Raw genomic sequence first — 6,000 nt, 5'->3', positions numbered from 1 at the left:
GGACCGGGGCACGAACCCGTGTCCCCTGCATCGGCAGGCGGACTCTCAACCACTGCGCCACCAGGGAAGCCCCAAATTTATTTTAATTTAGTGAATAAATTAAAGCCAAGTAGGGTATTTTTTAAAACGTCAGCCCAACTAAGGTTTATTCCATGAATGCAAGGATGCTTCAACATTAGGGAGTCTTTCAAAATAATAAATAAAGAAAAAATACCCTTAGGTTTTAAAATGTCTCTAGTTGTTTGTAGCCATGATTTTTAATATCTGATTAAAATAGAAGTAGATAGAAATTACCTAAATATGATGAAGAATGATTATCAAAATCCAGCAACATTCAATTAAATGATAAAATAGTATAGCTATTCCCATTAAAATACATGATTGCCCTCTCTCACCACTATTATTTAATAATATTTTAAAGGTGTTAACTTATACAGTGAGAAGTTGAAGAGATTGGGAAAATAGTGAAATTATTTTCTGTTTTCAGAGATTATCATCACATACTTAAAAACCCAAGATAATCCTTTAAGCACTTTTGAAATTAAGTGGATTTGGATGACTTAAATATAGAAACCAATAGCTTTTTTTCCATCCTTGGAATAACAACTTAGAGATGGGAAAAAGTTCAAAATTGTAAGACTAAAAAAATACTCAAATAAGTTTAAGTAGGAGGGAACATGCCTGATAGGAAGAAAAATGTAAAACTTTACAGGACTCAAAACAAGATCAAAATAGTGAAAGAACAGGCCATACTCCTGGATGGGAAGATGGCATCATGAAACGCTAGTCCCCTCTGAAGCCATTTACACCTGTTAGACCCTGTCAGTCAGAGCACTGCTGTTCTTTGGGGAATGGGGAAGCAGGCAAAATGATTTTAAGCTCCTGTGGGAGAAGAAATGTTTAAGAATCATAAGACATTTTTGAAAAATGTAAAATGGGCCTTGCTGTTTCAGTTGTTAGAATTTTGGAGCCACTATAATTAAAACAGCAGGTACTGGCACAGAAATAGAATCAAGAGCCTGAGTACATCTGGGAAATTATATATGGTAAAAGTGCATTTAGATTGGTGGGAAAAGAGTGGTTTATTTATTAATAAATGGTGCTGGTTGACTTAGCTATTGATTTGGAAGAAAAAATTAATTTTTTCATCTGATACCGATTACGAGGAAATCTTTGAGATGGATTAAAGGTCTAGCTCTAAACATAAAAATAAACAAGACTTCAGGAAGACATTTGGTAAACCATTTATATAGCTTTGGGGTTATACAGGAAACTCTGAGACCGTAAGGAAAAAGACGAGTAACGTATACCTAGTCATTCACTCATTTCACTTGCTTTTCCTGCTGAAGATATAGCAGCTTCAACGTAGTTTGACTGTCCACACACCCCAGGGTGATTTTCAGCTAGGACACATTGATGTGACCTAATCAATGTAAATATACATTTTTCATGAGCTCTGCTTTTAATGTCAGTAAAACAATCCACTGAGGGTACTGTAGATGATTGGGAAAATTGAGGTTCCTCTGTTAGTCCTATAATTACTGAAATTTCATTAATAACTGTGAAATTGCAGCTAAACCTTGGAGCCAATCAAGTAGATGGTGGATTTTTTTTGTTTGTTTGTTTGGTTTTTTTTTTTTTTGCGGTACGCGGGCCTCTCACCGCCGTGGCCTCTCCCATTGCGGAGCACAGGCTCTGGACGCGCAGGCGCAGCGGCCATGGCCCACGGGCCCAGCTGCTCCGCGTCGTGTGGGATCCTCCCGGACCGGGGCACGAACCCGCGTCCTATGCATCGGCAGACGGACCCCCAACCACTGTGCCACCAGGGAAGCCCAGATGGTGGATTTTTTGACTTAAGAACTAATGTTTTTGTCTTCCCACCTCCTCACAGGTATCCTGGGTAGCTTGCTGCATTTCCTGTCCTTCCTGGTACAGTAGACCAGAGCTTTTTGTAGTCAGAGCATCTTCTGCCTCTGGTGACCTTAATTTACACAATAGACGGAACGGTTTCCTAGGATGGTCTTTGTCTAGCCTGATTTTAAATTCTGTCTGTTCTTGCAACCTACTTTGCCAGTGTTCTGCATCAACAGTCTAGTTCCAGACGGTGGTTCTGATTAAAGGAAAGAAGGAGAATTCGTATCTGTCCATTTATTTGCACTGAAATGTCTTATTGGATATTTACAGTGGTCCGAGGGTGGGGATGGGTGGGTAAAGATAGAGGAGGGGGTGGGGGCTGGAGTAGGCTGAACAGAGGAATGTGTCTGGTAATATTTATTTACCCCCAGTAATTCTCAGAATCGTGAAAACACTCTTAGAAAAAAGTAGGCATGTATGTACACATATACACACACACACATTCATTTTGTGCCATATTTGAAAATGTAAGCCCTGATCACTTGGTTCCTTAGAACCAACGAGCAGTTGTATTTTCAGTTACCCGGATTCTATGTAGACGTCTCAAGGAATGTTACTTCAGGGAGGGATGGGGACTGAAGGAGCAGTCAGGACACGTACTTCTTGGTTTGAGAGAGATGCACACGAGGGACTCTCAATCTGGTTTTAATATCTCTGGTTTCCAGGGTTCTCAAAGGCGTTGGCTCATTTCTACATCGGAGGAAAACGTCACCTCTGTGTTGGTCTCTGGAACAGAGCTCAGGGGCCCCACTTTAGGGCGCAGGCCCCCGGTGCCCCCTACCCCGTCTGCCATTCCCTCCCTTCCCCGTTCCTTTCAGGATAGCGCTGCTCCCTGTCTGACATCTCTGAAGCAGCATCCGCCTGCAGAGGCCAAAGGACCACGGAAAGTCCCTGCTGTGGCTGCTAACTTGGGGTCCTCGGAGGTGTTTCTTTACTTAGCTTCTGCCCCGTAAGTCATGTTTGGCAGGGCGTCCCCAGTTCTCACTCCACCTCGTCACTGACACTCTTCTTTCTGTGAGCTGAGCATATTTGTTGTCAGCTACCTGAGAAATGAATTTTCTCCAAATTAGTTATTTTTCTTTCACCTTTCCTCCCCCGCTGCTTTTCTGGGGTTTGGGCTCCTTTTCTTTCTTTCTTTCTTTCTTTTTTTTTTAATATTTAGTTATTTATTTGGTTGCACCGGGTCTTAGTTGCGGGAGACGGGCTCCTTAGTTGTGGTTCGCCAGCTCCTTCGTTGCAGCACGTGGGCTCCTTAGCTGTGGCAGGCAGGCTCCTTAGTTGTGGCATGCAAACTCTTAGTTGCGGCATGCATGTGGGATCTAGTTCCCTGACCAGGGGTTGAACCCAGGCCCCCTGCATTGGGAGCGTGGAGTCTTATCCACGGTGCCACCAGGGAAGTCCCTCCTTTTCTGTTTTTAACAAAGGAAGTCATTGGAAGAGAAGGCCATCTTCACAGAAGACACAGCCTACTCATTTAGTTCCCTCACCTTCCTTACTGCAATCCCACCCCCCAGGTCTAAGGGTGAGACCCACCCCCCCAGGGCCAAGGGTGAGATCCCCCGGGTCCAAGGGTGAGACCCAGGGTGCAGAGTGATGGCACACAACGTGTTTCAAGGCACAGACTGAGGAGAGCGGGGGCTGCGGGTACCAAGTCTTGAAGGCATCGTGTCCAGTTCGTCTGTGTTTCAGGATGGTGATGGAGACGGGCCCACTGCGGGGGGATGCTGTGGCATCTCTTTGCCTCCCGAGCTTCCGGGGTAGCTGGCACCCCTCTGTGTGGGGTGGGGGAGGAACCTGTTGGGCAAAGTCAGGGCATGGAATTGGTAACAGCCTGAGCCCAACTCTTCTGTAGTTAGCCCTGGGGGGGATACAGGAAAGGTTAAGCCTGGGCTCTGAAGGGTTTTTCTGGCCATTAATTAATTAAGCTCTTTGGTCTTTAAGAACACCCCAGTGTGGTAAATAATAAGAATCTAGAGGTCTCATCCTCTGTGTAGAAATGGGGGTGCTGCAAGGAGATGGCAGATACCTCGGGACTCAGAGTCTCACTGAACCTGACTTTCTCCCACCTCTGAGGGGAATGGCTAGGTTGGGACTCTCATGATTGATCCTGTATGCTCTTTCCTCTGCTCCTCTGTCCTCCCTCAGGTCCTTTGCACTTGGGGACAGAAACACTCAGGCCAGCTGGTCTGAGGACTGCCGGTGATGGCGTCTCCATCTATGGGTGAGGGCCGTCCTGCTCTGGACCCCGTTCCGCTGGCGGCTCCCGGGGCTCTGACCAGCTCTTAGGGTTCCCCTGTTCTCTTTGTCTGGAGGCTCTGCTTTCTGGCCAGATGAGCAGTGCAGCTCAAAAGATTATTTTAAAGTTGTATCTAGTATTGTTAGTAGTTTTCAGTGGTAGGGTTTGTTCAGGGTGGCTGGTCTGAAGTACGCTGGGAAGTGAAATTCATCATTTCTTTGGAATAACTTGGAGCAGCAGCAACAAGGAAACAATAAAAAGTTGTTCTCTGAAGTGGATGAGGACACTGTGTGCACATGTTCTTTCCTCACAGGTGTGTATGTTAGCTGTTGGACCTTCAGAGAAGGAAGTACTCTTTTTTTCTGATGTACCTAAATACCTGTTTCTTAACGGCATTAGAATTTATTTTCCCATAGCTTCCACGTTTGGCTTTGGAGACCTTAAAATTTTTCTGTCAAGCTGCCATTCGCAGTGATTTTTCACAACTTGGGTTTTCCACTCACGCGATCACAGAGGCTGACAAGTCCCAAGATCTGCAGGGTGAGTTTAGCAAGCTGGAAACCCAGGAGAGGTGATGGTGTAGCCCCAGTCTGAGGGTCGGCAGGCTTGATACCCAGGAGGAGCTGATGTTTCCATTTGAGGCTGACGTCAGGAAAAACGCCGATGTCCCCATCCGAAGGCAGTCAGGCATGGGGAATTTCCTCTTCTTTGTGGGGAGGCAGACTTTTTGTTCTGTTCAGGCCCTCAACTGATTGGGCGAGGCCCACCCACGTTAGGGAGGGCAAACCTGCTTTACTCAGCCTACCATTTAAATGTTAATCTTATTTTAAAACATCCTCACGGGCACGTCTAGAATAAAGTGTTACCAAATATCTGGGCACTTCATTGCCCAGAAAGTTGACACATAAAATTAACCATCACATTGTCCAAGTCCAAAGAACCCCTCTGTTCTTTCTGCTGTAGTGTGCCACTTTTTTTCAAAACAGCCTGGCTTTCGATCTCCTGGACAGTTGAACTACATAGAAAAAATATAGAGCGTCTAAGGCAGTGGTACTCAAACTTTGGTCCATGCACCGACAGCACCTGGGTTACCGGGAGCTGGTTAGAAAGAAATGCAGATTCTTGGGCTCCATTCCAGACCCATAGAATCAGAATCTGTGTAGGTGGGGCCCGGGAATCTGTTTTCAGAAGTTCTCCAGGAGGTGTTTCTGCGGGCTCTACTTTGGGAAACTCTGATGCAAGGAACATATTTTGCGTTTTCATAAAAAATATGTGTATATATACGAGTTTAAAATTAGCAACCATTATCTTTACTGAAAAGTTTTGTAATCTGTTATTACTCAAAGGTTTTTTAAGGGCATGGGAGGAGTACTGATACTCACACAATGGACAGTTTTCTCCTACAATAAAAGCTGATTAATTTGGATTTCACTGATTTGCAAGTTTTAATTCTGACAAGGCATCCACTAATGTTTATGTTTGGATTGTGTAGTAAAGATTTGCTAAATGCTAAGCAAATTAACTGAGTAAATGATGTTGCTTTGAAAATAATGGCCTCAGCAATAAAAGGTAGATTTTTTGTCAGTGCCTCTATTTCTCAGAGTTTTGTTGTTAGATCTATTGGATATAGTTAGAAATGGCAAAAGCACATGTACTATTGTCCTTTGGGAAATTCAGTCATTCCTATTGTTGAATTTTCACCCAGTGGCTGATTCTTCTAATTCTGCCTTTCTCCTCAGAGGACAATGCAAGTATGCCTAAGTGTCACATCTAAAAGACAGGCCAGAGTATGTTTAAAATCAAATGTTTAACTCTTCTTCCTTGTTTTGGGATCTGTAGATGGAAAAGAG

General features: G+C 44.3%; 1 protein-coding gene across 1 annotated transcript in view; it reads left to right on the top strand.

Moving 5' to 3' along the window:
* Positions 1 to 6,000, top strand: part of FARP1 (FERM, ARH/RhoGEF and pleckstrin domain protein 1) — a 291,979-nt gene that overhangs the window by 76,815 nt on the left and 209,164 nt on the right. The window lies entirely within an intron of this gene.

This window comes from Neophocaena asiaeorientalis, unplaced genomic scaffold, assembly GCF_003031525.2.
Source record: "Neophocaena asiaeorientalis asiaeorientalis breed wild unplaced genomic scaffold, Neophocaena_asiaeorientalis_V1.1 scaffold9, whole genome shotgun sequence".
Classification (NCBI taxonomy): domain Eukaryota; kingdom Metazoa; phylum Chordata; class Mammalia; order Artiodactyla; family Phocoenidae; genus Neophocaena; species Neophocaena asiaeorientalis.
Note: the sequence above shows the minus strand (reverse complement) of the source record. Positions and strands in the feature narration are given on the sequence as shown.